At 41.5% G+C, this 13,270-nt stretch overlaps 1 long non-coding RNA gene across 1 annotated transcript in view; it reads left to right on the forward strand.

Moving 5' to 3' along the window:
- LOC146400366 (uncharacterized) overlaps positions 1-12,849 on the forward strand; it is a 56,519-nt gene extending 43,670 nt beyond the window's left edge. The window contains exons 2-4 of the long non-coding RNA XR_014812287.1: positions 4,138-4,257; positions 10,566-10,814; positions 12,730-12,849. This is a non-coding gene — a long non-coding RNA (uncharacterized LOC146400366). The remainder of the gene's footprint in view (positions 1-4,137; positions 4,258-10,565; positions 10,815-12,729) is intronic.
- Positions 12,850-13,270: the final 421 nt, after the last annotated feature.

Consider the following 13,270-nt stretch of genomic DNA (forward strand, 5'->3'; position numbering starts at 1 on the left):
TTGGCCTCTCAGTGGGTTAAGGATCTGGTGTTGCCATGAGCTGTGGTGTAGGTCGCAAACGTGGCTTGGATCTGTCATGGCTGTGGCTGTGGCATAGGCTGCCAGCAACAGGTCCGATTAGACCCCTAGCCTGGGAACCTCCATATGCCGCGGGTGCTACCCTATTGATAATAATAGTAACAACAAAGTTATGATATTATTGAGCAGATTTCTTATGCTGTATATTACATGCTCGTGCCTTATTTATTATATAACTGAGGTTTGTATCTCGTAATTTTCTTTACCTATTTTGTGCACTTCCTATTCCCTCCCTTCTGGCAACTATCCATTATTTCCTGTATCTGTGAGTCTGATTGCATTTTATTCTGTTTGTTTGTTTTAGATTCCATATATAAGTGAGACAGTGCAGTATTTGTCTTTGCTTGACTTGTTTCACTTAATATAACACCCTCTAGATCCACCAATGTTGTTGCAAATGGCAAGATATTCTTTTCCATGACTGAGTAATATTTTGATACAGATAGGTAGATAGATAGATAGACAGACAGATGACAGACAGATAGATAGATATTACATTGAATTTGCAGATTGCCTTAAGTTGTGTAGTCATCTTAACAATATTAATTCTTCTAAAACATGAGCAGGTAATCTTTCAATAGATTAGTTTGTGTTGTCTTCAATTTCATCAATGTCTTATAGTTTTCTAAAGTCTTTTACCTCACTTATTAAATTTATTACTAGGTATCTTATTCTTTTTAATACAATTGTAAATAGGACTGTGTTTTTAATTTCTCTTTCTGATATTTCATTATTAGTGTATAGAAACACAACAGATTTCTGTTTATTAGTTTTGTATCCTGCAACCTTGGTGAATTCATTTATTAGTTTTAATGATATTTTGGTGGCATCTTTAGGGTTTTCTAAATACAATGTCATGCCATCTGCAAACAGAGACTGTTTTACTTCTTCCTTCTTTTCCTTTCTCTTTCTCCCCTGATTTCTGTGGCTAGGACTTCCAATACTATATTGAATACAAGTGGCAGGAGTGGTCATACTTGTCTTATTCCTGACCTTAGAGAAAATGCCTTTAGCTTTTCACTGTTAAGTATGATGTTAGCTTGTCATATATAAACTTTATTATATTGAGTTATGTTCCCACTATACCCACTTTATTGAGAGTTTTTATTATAAATGGATGTTGAATTTTGTCAAAAGCTTTTCTGTATCTATTGAGAGGATCACATGATTTTTTTCTTCAAGTCCTTAATACCGTGTATCGCACTGATTGATCTATGGATATTGAATTGTCCTTGCATTCCTAGGATAGATTCTACTTGTTCATAGTGTGCAATCCTCTTAATGTATTGTTGGGTTCAGTTAGCTAATACAAACTCTGGGTTTCTATGTCTTGTGTCTGTCTTGATTTTGAGTTGCGGTTCTCTCTTCAAATCTGGAAAGGGTAGATTCTCTGTGGTGCAGGGAGTCAAACTTTATTTAGCCTCTACTGAACCTCAGCCTTCCCTGCTACATGCTCTTAGGCCTCGGCTTTCTTATTATTACACCAGGGATAATCATATCTATCACAAAGGCTTAGTGTCTGCATTTGATGAATTCTTTTAAACTCTCAGCCACATATAAGGGATTCAGAGGTAAGATTGTCTATCTTTTGTCTTACCTATAACACACAGCACTGTGCCTTGGAAATGACATACTCAAAATTAAATTCAAATCGTATTTGTTCAATGAATAAAGGAGCTATTAGAATATAATTTTCTCAAGGTTTTTCAAATTGGGTAGATTCTAGTCTGCTTTATTCTTACCCAGTTAATGATTTTCCTACCTCAAGGCAGAGCTAAACTTCTAATTTCATGAATTTAGAAATAAACATACTCAGTGATATTAATGTCAAGCACAGTATCTGATACATAACTTGTGCTTTAATAAATGTTCAGTACCTTAATGGACAAATAAAATATTGAGTCTGAAATTTGCAGCGGCTGGATCTGGTATGTAGGCTAGGTGGTATTATTAAGAAAAACATTTTCTGGAGTTCCCGTCGTGGCGCAGTGGTTAACGAATCTGACTAGGAACCATGAGGTTGCGGGTTCGGTCCCTGCCCTTGCTCAGTGGGTTAACGATCCAGTGTTGCCGTGAGCTGTGGTGTAGGTTGCAGACAAGGCTCGGATCCCACATTGCTGTGGCTCTGGCGTAGGCTGGCAGCTACATCTCCAATTAGACCCCTAGCCTGGAAACCTCCATATGCCTCGGGAGTGGCCCAAAGAAATAGCAAAAAGACAAAAAAAAAAAAAAAAGAAAAATATTTCGTTTCATGAAAATTTAGCTGTTTTAAAACATACAGATTTATTGAAGTATAATTCATATACAAATAACTGCTTAAATTTAATGTGTACAATTTGGTAAGTTTGGACATATGCAAATACCTGTCTCACCATCACTGCAAACAAGGTAACACAAATCTAACACCTCCCAAAGCTTTCTGTGGGCTTTTTTCCCTTGAGTATTTTTTTTTTTTTTTGATGGTAAGAATACTTAACATGAGAGCTACTCTCTTAACTACTTTTGGAAAGCACAATGCATAGGTACTATGTTTTCGAGCAGATCTCTAGAGCTTATTCATTTAGCAGAACTGAAACTTTACATCCATTGGACAACAATTCTCCATTTTCCCAAGTCTGTATTCTCATTTGTGAAAACTTATTCTTGATCCTATGGCACCTGCTAAATTGTATGATTTCATAAGCCATTTCTGTGCAACTTCTCTTTGAAATGTGCAGCTTACCAGCTTGACTTCCACTCCTTGTGGGGTCCCTCTCCAGGCCCCAGCGTGGGTCCAAAGGAGGCTAGGTTGTGGATCCATGTGTGTGTGTGTGTGTGTGTGTGTGTGTGTGTGTGTATGTGAGAGAGAGAGAGAGAGAGAGAGAGAGAGAGAGAGGGAGAGAGAGAGAGCGCATGCTGGAAGGAGAGCATTGGAGGATAAAAGAAGTAAGGAGTGTGCTTGATAAAAATATCTGCTTTTGCTACTGTTCTATTTTCTAGGTTCCTATTTCAGCACCTCATCCTGTCCTGTTCAACATTCCAAACTTATTTTTAGTCCATTCCCCAGCCTGTAGCATCCCATCTCCAGAGACACTACCCATATTCCCACCCACTTTGAATGCAATGTGAGGCATAATAACTCATACGCGTATGGTATTTTCTTTTTTATGTTACTTTCCTGTGTGTTATTCTATTTGGCTATCTCATTATTCTCATTTTTCAGATGAAAATTATTCCCAGTTTTCATATCAAAAAGCAAATATAGTGAGGAAAAGTTGATCAGCTGGAGGAGTCTCAGACCAGGAGGGAGTTGCTGTATTTGGAATTAAATCTTTAGTTCAAAGTCAATTAAAATTGTCTGTAAATTGTATTACTACGTTAAGGGCAATGGTAGCTCCGCCCCCGCCTTTTCTCTTCCTACTAGTTCTGGCTGTCTGACCCAATCAGTCTTGGTCGTGTTGTTGTTTTTTTAAATTTACATTTTTTTCCTTTTTTATTTTTCTTTTAGAGCATCTTTTAATTTTTCTCTTAGAACTGGCTAGTTTTCTGGAAGACTACTTAGATGATAAAACTGCCCTCTCCAGCCCACCTTCTTTTCCTCTCTGTAGTTGAGCTCTTCATCTTAGTTAACTGGAATACCAGTCAAGTGGTCAGTCAAGCCAGAATTCTCAAGATCATATCCAATTCAAAGGAAGAACTTGATTTGTTGAGTTGAAAATGTTAAGCAACAGTCAGAAAAGAAACAGTACTTTCCACGGGCTGGACTCTGTAAGAGGCATTCAAGTGATACAGTCATGAGATTCTGTGGAACAGAATGCCAGTGTGGCTGGCTCCCATCCAGGAGGAGGTGGCATTTGAGATAAACCTGGAAGGAAGGGGATTTAAATAGGTAAAAGGAGAGATTTGCAAACCAGGAAAAATGCTAAACGAGGAACTAAGAGCCGTGTAGCATTGTCTTGTGTGTTCACAGCGTAGGTTTTGTGATTAATTCCTGCAGCAGAGACGGTGAGACTAGACTTCCGCAACAGAGACCTGACAATACAACAGTCTAATGAACAAAGAAGTTTCTTTCTCTTTTAGGAAGCACTCTGGATGAGAACAGTCCAGGTCAATTGGTCTGCCATTCCCTAAGATGCTGCCATCTTCCATTTGGGTGAAGCTGGATTGATGCCGTCTTCAGGTCCCAGCCATCGGACACAGGTGCGGGCACATAGAGGAGGCACATCCCGTGTCCGACAGGTCAAAGGGACAGAGTGAGGCTGGGCAGGTAGCCTAGCTAGGGTGCTATGCGCTTACCTTTAATTCCATTCCAATCAACTGGGCAGATGGAGAGAGTGGATTTTGTGGGTAACCTGCAGGCTCACTGCTTTTCCAATGATTTCCTCCATTCCTTTTATTTCTATATTTTCTCTCCATCTCCATTTTTTTATTTTTTATTGAAGTACAGTTCACTTACAAGGTTATATTCGTTTTAGGTATACAACATAGTGATGTTTAAAGTTACTATATTATAAAATACTAGTTATATTGCCTTGCTGTACATTACATGCTTGTATCTAACTTGATTTTTCAAATTTATTTTTCATATTTCATTTAAAAAATTTTTATTGAAGTTAGTTGATTTACGGTGTTGTAATTGCTGCTGTGCGGTGAAGTGATTCAGTTCTACATATGCACATATCCATTCTTTTCCCATATAGGTTATCATAGAATATTGAGCAGAGTTCCCTGTGCCAGACAGCAGGTCCCCCCCCTTGACCATCCTCCACTCCCTTTAAAGTTTGTTGGGAATCACAGAGGGCTTGCTGGGAGCCTGGAAGAAGGTGCACTGGCCCAGGGGAGGAAAGATCCTCCTTCATAGCGAAAGCTGTGCTGTGAGGTTCACACTGCATGCCTCCCGCAGACTGCACTGGACCAAGCCATTCTCCTTCTAGAATCAAACCATAAATGGAGACTTATTCTAATTTGTAGAAACAACAAAGCGGTTCGATGGGAATGTTTACGACTCAAAATTTTTTTCCCATCATTTTAACCTGCTAAGGCTTAGATGCAGATAATGTAAAGAACGGAGAATATACCACACATGATGTGGCATCAAAAGGATGCTGATGTAAAAACCTTTCCCAGCAGCTCACAACCCTCTCACTTCGGGTGTTGCCCTAGGGGGTGTCGTGTCTGGTCGGGCTTTCCCTCCACCTGCATATCCTGCGGTCACGTTTCCTGCCAGAGGAAGCCTTTCTTGTCTTGGAAGGTGGAATTAAGCACATCATTCTTTTGCGCGTGTGGCAAAACCCCAAGGGCTCCCAGGCGCTGCTCCATCTGAGTGTGTCTGCGACCTGTTTGCTTAGGAGGCAGGGAAGACGTGCTGTTTCATTTGCTTCAAATAATCCCGCCACCTGCCTCCGACGGATGGCGGGCGTCGTGGGGTGCGAGGTGAGGGGCCTCTACAAAGATGCACCCTGAGAAAACCTGCTAGAATCTGGTCTCAAGTGGAAGAGAGGGCGCGCGCGTGCACACGCACGTGCTCTCACCTCTCTAACACATGGCAACCTGGGGGCGAGGTGGGCCTGGGCGCCAGATGTTTTGCTTCTTTGCTGCTTCTCTTCTTCCCTGAAGCACATGCCGGTTGGTGGCGGTTTAAAGGTTTGTGCTTAAGAAGCTTAAAACAATTTTTTTTTTCCCTCCCCAAAGAGCAAGACTCTTCCAGGCTGTCATCGTCTTCAAGTGCAGCCTGGTGGGAATGAATCCCAGTAAAAATGAGAAGCGGACTCTCTCCTATCGCACCTCGGAGGGTCGGGGAAGGGGCCCTTAGCTGCTCCGGCTCGTGATGTTTTTCCCTCAGGGTCCCATCCGCCTCATCAAATTCCGCCTCTGACTCCCAGCTACCAGGCTGCTGGGAGTTATTCTCAAAATCCAAAAATCAATAAGCAGAGCTGTCAATCACCCCAGGCCTCCTCAGCAGCAGAGGGGCTGCCTTTCTTGACTGGGGATTTCAGGAGGTGCCCTGAGCTGTTTTCACAGCAGCTCACTTGGTCCTGGATGAAGCTGGCCAATTCTCACAATTAATTGCCTCACTAATGAGGGAGATGCGCACAGTATATGTGCTTCTAGCCAGGTTGTCAGATACCTTTGAACAGATTTCATGTCAATAAAAGTTTCAATGCTGCCGTTAGTTTAGTTACGTAAGCATTTAACCACTCCACTTGGGCCAACATTGCTCTTGGAAAAGACCCAGGCAGCCTATCCGCTAAATGCCACAGGCCTCCACAGGGACAAGGACTTGGATCCAAGTGTGAGGAGGTTTGCTCTGTGAGGCCTGGGAATTGGGGGAGGCAGTAGAAAAATGAATAAAAGCTAGATCCAACTTGAACATGACTCTTATGCTAGGAATCATGAAATCAAGCATGCCTTCTGGTTTACCAAATGCTTGGTTCAAGTTGAAAGCTTCAGCACTAGAATTTACTGCCATCCTTTATTAGCATGTTATACCCTTCCTGCCCCAGGACATTTGAATTGGCTTCTCTTTGTACATTGATGTTTTCCTTCAGGTCTTTGCATGGCTCACTCTCCTGCACTTCTTTTCTTTTCTTTCTTTCTTTTTTTTTTTTTTTGGTCTTTTTGCCTTTTCTAGGGCAGCTTCCCGCAGTATATGGAGGTACCCAGGCTAGGGGTTGAATCGGAGCCTACACCAGAACCACAGCAACACGGGATCTGAGCCACATCTGCGACCTACACCACAGCTCATGGCAACGTCAGATCCTTAACCCACTGAGTAAGGCCAGGGATCGAACTTGCAACCTCATGGTTCCTAGTTGAATTCATTAACCACCATGCCACGACGGGAACTCCTTCTTTTGGTTCTTGATTTAAATGTTCCCACCATGCAGTTTCCTTCATCAATCTCATAAAAATGGCTCTGCCAGGGAGTTCCCACTGTGGTGCAGTGGATTAGAATCTGACTGCTGTGGCTCGGGTCACTGCAGAGGCTCAGGTTCAATCCCTGGCCTGAGAACTTCCATTTGTGGTGGATGTGGCCATTAAAAAAATAGTTCTACCTGTCATCATTCCAATTCACTTTTTCTTTGTTCAATACTGACATAGGAATAAGTGCTTATCTGTTTATTGTCTGAGTCCCCTGTGGAGGAAGAGAAGGACCAGGTTTGTTTTTTCACTGCTGTATCCCCAGAGCCAGGAGCAATTCTTGGTACATTGTAAGTTCTCAATACATATATAACAATCGAATAAATGTAATACTAATAATAGAAGTAGAATTAATAATAAGAAAAAACTCCCAAATACTGTCATCCAGAAATAGACACCATTCATCTATTAAGATATAATTGGAGTTCCCTGGTGGCACAGTGGGTTAAGGATCCAGTGTTGTCACTGCTGTGGCTGAGGTCCTTACTGTGGCAAGGGTTTGATCCCTGGCATGCTGTGGGCAAGGCCAAAAATAAATAAATAAGATACAGCTATTGGTGCTCTTCGAGTTGGAATTTCTGCCATAAAAGTTTAGCATTCTCACATTTCCTCCCTCTTTCCCAATTTTTAAAATTATATTATTTCTTCTATAATGTTCACAGTTTACTTTCTCTTTGGTATCTGTAATGAAGTCCCTAACTCCCATCAGTCCTTTCTTTCTTTTTTTGTTCTTTTTGGTCTTTTGTCTTTTTAGGGCCACACCCCCAGCATATGGACATTCCCAGGGGGTCAAATCAGAGCTGTAGAGCAAGACCAGGGATTGAACCTGCCTCCTCAGGGCTACTAGTCGGGTTCATTAACCACTGATCCCCTGTGGGAACTCCCCATCCATCCTTTCTACCCTGTGCGTCTATCCTTGACTTGTACATTTTGATGAAACTCTTTCTTAACTGGATTTCATCCTCAAGTGAAATTCCCCAGCAGGCCCATAGGGTGGCCTTGTGGCACTGCTGTTAAGAGGGCAGTTTCCAGATTTACCACCTGGAATTAATATGCCAGCTCCTCCATTTCCTAGCTGTGTGACCTTGAGAAAATTACTTACTTTTTCTGTATCTTCGTTGCTTTATTTGAAATATGGGAATAACAATGGAACCTACTCCATAGGGCCCTGGTACGGGTTCAAGGCAATGATGCGTTTCACACAGCGCTTGGCACCCAGGGAGCCTGCCCCACCACCTCCCTTTGAGAGAACTCTCTTTCCTTCCCGGGTGCTCTGCCTCAAATATCGCTCACCCTGCCTAAATGTGGAGACCCACAGATCAAAACGCTCTCCCCCACACTTATATTACAGAAATACGGTCATTTCCTTATGCTCAGTCCCCTTGAGGGACTTGCCAGTTCAAATGTTATGATCTCCGACATGCATGTCAAACAAACAGCCCGGGGGGAAGGAAAGGGGGAGGGGGAGGGGGAGGGGAAGCCCTGGGCTCCCCCAGGCGGCCAGCTGGTGCTGGTGCCATGGAACCACTTTGCAATTATTCCCAGGAGCCTGGCAGCCCAGCAGAAGGTCTGTAGCCTGGATTGGAGCCGCAACCTGCCTCTGACAAGTTTATTTCCACAGTTGGATATGATTTGCCTTAATGCTGGCATCCCTCCTGCCAAGGTGCATGCTGTTTGCTCAGATGTTGGTCACATTTTGATAATCATGTAATCTTTATTTATTCTGCGCACCCCGCGGTGTAGCTAATCATCTCTGGCTGCCAGAGCAGGAGACCCGCTCGAGTCAATATGGAACCTGAGGACCCCTTCCCGGCGGGATTCTTAAGAGGCGGATGTGTCGATTTAAATGGAAAGTTCCTCACAAAACTGACCTGTGGATGGGACAGGCATTTAAAAATTTCCAGCAGATGAGAAAAATGGGGGGAGTTCTCTTTATATTTTCACTTAAGGAATTCTGATTCAGCCCCTGCTTGTTTTCCCCTTCTTCTTACTATTATGCTTGCATTTTGGTCATTTCTCTATCACCCAACCCTTGACATAAATATACTTGAACTCATCTATTTCTATAACTGGATTAGATAGAGCAGGGGATCGATAAACAGTGCGTGTAAAGGATTTTCACATTTCATAGGTGAATCTCTGCACCTACTCATTACAAACTGGCATTTTAAATTGAATTGAATGTGTGTTATTTTTTAACCTGTGAAGTCCTTTTTAAGACTTTGTTGTAAGTGTTAGGGTGATCCGATAAAGCTAAATGAGAATGCTTTCCACATTTTTTTCTTTTCAAACAGTATTTAAATAGTATTGGAATTACATATTATTTCTAATGGATTCATGAGCTTTTAAAAATTAATCTATCTTTTTAATTCTCAAAAGAACTTTGTATGTTTTGTTCTTGGATGTACTTAATCAATTTTCCACCATGGATTTTCAAAATGTATGGATTATTCTTAATCAGCAGAATTGTTACTTAAACTTCAGACTCTTGCATATGAAATATTATCTTCTTTAGTCTACGAATCAAAAACTCAGTCAAGTTGATAATGTAGACAGAGGGTAGACTGAAGAACGTTTGAGAGATCCTTTCTCTCCAGATAATCAGCCAGTTGGGTGATTGGACTTCATAGCCTTGAATTTCTGCTTGACCCTGAGCGGTGTACCCTCAGCTAACACTGAGGGATGTTCTGAAGAAATCAGTTTCATAGGGGAGGTTGCTGAAGATCTTGTATGTATATTTCTCAGTATCCTCTAGATAGACAAAATCTTTCATTTAGACCTGTGCTGTCCGCAGGTGGCTATTGAGAAAGATTTTATTTAATTATTAATCAGTTTAAATTTTAAAATGAATACATAGCAATTGAAAAAGTTTTAAGTTTATATAGGAACAGTTTGGTTATGTGAAATCTACTTTTTCCACTGTATGTTTTATGAAATCTAGATATAGATCAAGTATTTACAGTGAGAATTTAGTGCCTCTGAGAAGTGCTATGAATGTAAAACATACATTACATTTTAAAGACAGTATATAGAGTAGGAGGGACTGGGAGTTTGGGGTTAGCAGATGCAAACAATTCTATTTGGAGTGGATAAACAATGAGATCCTGCTGTATAGCACAGGGAACTGTATCTAGTCCCTTGCGATGGAACATGATGGAGGATAATGTGAGGAAAAGAAAATGTGTGTATATATATCTATATTTATATATAGATATAGATATATATGACTGGGTTACTTTGCTGTACAGCAGAATTTGACAGAACATGGTAAATCAACTATAATAGAAAAAAATAACAATCTTAAAGACTTAATATGTAAAAAAATCCTAGTGACTAATTCGTATATCAGTTGCATGAAGTGGTAATATCAAAGTGATAGTATTTTGGCTATATTGGATTAAATAAAATATTATTAACATTAATGTCATTTTTTCTTTACATTTAAAAATGCAGTTATTAGAAAATTTTAAATTGAGTCATGCGCCATAATGATTGTATTTTGGGGCTATTTAATATATATTTAACATATGGCCAGGCCACTCAAAACAGCTAATCTCTTTGTCTCTGTTTATCCCCTGCTCTTCCAGGGCCTGCCTCGCCTACAGCCTCCTCACCTGCAAAACCTCCCTACATACTTGCCCCAGGCCCAGGGCGTGATTGTTCTTATCAATGGCCTGCCCCTCTGCTGGTTTCACTGGTAACTGGTGAGCCAGCCTGACATCAGTTCCCCCAGTTCCTGGCAATCCCCCCACTTCTCCTTGGAGTGAAGACTGCAGCCCTGTCCAGCCGGAAGTCCTCTGCACGTGGTGGCGTGTCACTCCAGGACCTTGCTTCAGGTGTGTAAGCTCCCCCAACCATTAAGCCACTGATGCCTCTGTAGCTGACTCAGCTCTTTGGTCTTGTTCAGACCACGTAGGCCTGTGGGATGCGGCCCAACACAGCTGGAATTACAAACCTAGGCAAAATGATACTCAAATGAGCCTTGATTTTGAAGTCACAAAGTCATAGGTTTGAATTCCAACTTTTTCCCTTCCCTGGTAAGTAACTTGGCAAATTACATCAAGTCTTAATGGGCCTCATTCTCTCACCTTTGGCATGGAGGCGCTGGTAGCTATCTACTGTCAAGTCACACGTGAGTGAGGAGCCTTTGGGGCTGTAAATTCTATTGTCTGGCACACAATAGAATTTTGTCTTCCCTCCCTGTTCCTCATTGTCTTCCAGGCCACCTTTTGTCAGGTGCAAACCTACGAATTTTCTGACCATTTCCACCTCCCATGACTGTGGCCACCCCCATTGTTTTTCTAGTAGCTAACTCTCTGCCAGATACTGTTCTCTTACCTCCTCATACAACCTTTTGAACAAATCAGGGCTTAGAGAGGTTAAATAACTTGCCTAGGAAAATTATTATTCCTTTGTATAATTAGAAAGAAATAGAATAGAAATCCAAAAGTGTGTCTGTCTGACTCTGAAGCATGTGAACCTTTCATCAAACACATTAGTAGCAATAATCCACTGACCTCAAGTTCTCTGAAACACTGATTACTAAAAAGGTTCTAAAATTGCAGGGCCATTTCTTTAAAGAATTTTGCCTGCATTCAGGGAGCAGCCACCCCATGATTGGCTGGGGCCAGTCTGTCTTGGGGCTCAGCTGACTTCTTTCTGGTGAGAGCTACAGAAAGAAGAGAGTGTATGTCATTGGATGAGATTAAATTTTTTATTGAGAAAGTGGCACATAAATTAGCTTTAACTGTTAGAACCATAAAATACCTCAAATATGATGAGAGTTAAAATGATAATATATTCAAGCTCAGCTCTAAGCCTTAGTTGATACAGTAACTAGCATAAGCTCCTCTCTTTAAATATTACGTTTAAAGCTAAGGAAAAAAGGCTGTGCTGGGTTCTTCCCTGCCTAGTGAGTGTATGTCTGTTGGTTTGCAAACTGGCCCCAAACAGTCTAGTGAGTGTATGACTGTTGCTTTGCAAATCTCAACCAAGGAGAGACAGAAGAAAGAGGCAGCCACTCCACATTGGTAGGTGGCAGGTTTAATAAGCCAGAGAACTGACATATGAGGCCTGTCTTGGGCCAGACAAGTAGATCTCCACACTCACCCTCCAGAATCTTAAATCTTTAGGTAGAGGCCTTCACTAAGTTCAGACATGTATACAGTCCAGATGCTTCAACAAGTACTCTCTTGAGCCTTCCTCCTTGAAAATGGCTCCACTGTGGGAACAGTGGGCAGTGTTGGAGAGGAAGAAATTGTACTTTCAAGGGACTTCTGGCTGGTCTAAGAATTAAATTGATATAAGACAGGAGAAAATCCAACATAAAATTCTGTAGCGAGTGTACGGGGGAGAGACCTAGAAACACTGAGTAACTTGCCAGAGTGGCCGAAGACGTCCCCTTAAATAACATCGTCAGCTAAAGATGAAAGAGCATGTTGAGGGTAGTTGTTTGAGACTCCAAAAGGGGGGGAGGCAAATCACAAGAAGATGGAAAAGCAATGGCTGGGTCAGTAACGGATTGCTGGGCTGGGCAGAGAGACAGAGGGGTCTCTGATCTCCACCACCCCATCCAGCCCATAGTCTATCTCTGGTGATGGCTCTATTCTGGGAACAGGCCCTTTATCTAAATTCTTTAGGTAGCCAAGGGGGAGGTAAAAGGAAAGACTTCCTGCGTCTTCTGACTTTTAAAAATCGTCAGCCTAAATTAATCCTCATGCCAAAAATATACCTTTCACTCCCCTCCAGCAGGAAGTGCATTCTAAGGACAGAGGAAGGACTTCTGGATTGCCCTGGTCCAGCTTGCAGGCCAACAGGTGGTCACATCCTCTCAATGACCTCCTCCAGCAATGATGTTGTCATCTATTATAGGCAAGTATGTTACACAGTAAGCACTTCTCCCAATGTATATCTTCCATCGTTTAGTAGTTGACATTTAATTGCCAATATATAACAGAGCAAATCACACTAAACCAAAAACTAATGCAAGGAACACAATTTTGTTTGGCTCTAGATTTTCTTATCTTACTCCCTCAGACTCCATTCATCCAAATGCATGATGCCTTTCTAAAGAGCCAAGACCCTATTCTTGCTAATTATTTTGAGAACCTATAGACAAAGTAAAGTTTATTTGTTTAATCAAATATGCATAGGAAAGTTCATTCATTCATATATTCATTCATCAGAAAATATGCATTGATTACTCTATTTGAATAAATAAATTGTAAACTTTGTAACAGTGAGCAGTCTCTGTTCTGGGCACTGGGGTTAGAATGAAGAATGTGTGGATATT

Source organism: Sus scrofa, chromosome 8, assembly GCF_054392235.1.
Source record: "Sus scrofa isolate SSC_HxYL_T2T_F1_AM1 chromosome 8, Sscrofa_HxYL_maternal_Yorkshire_Landrace_v2.0, whole genome shotgun sequence".
NCBI classification, from domain to species: domain Eukaryota; kingdom Metazoa; phylum Chordata; class Mammalia; order Artiodactyla; family Suidae; genus Sus; species Sus scrofa.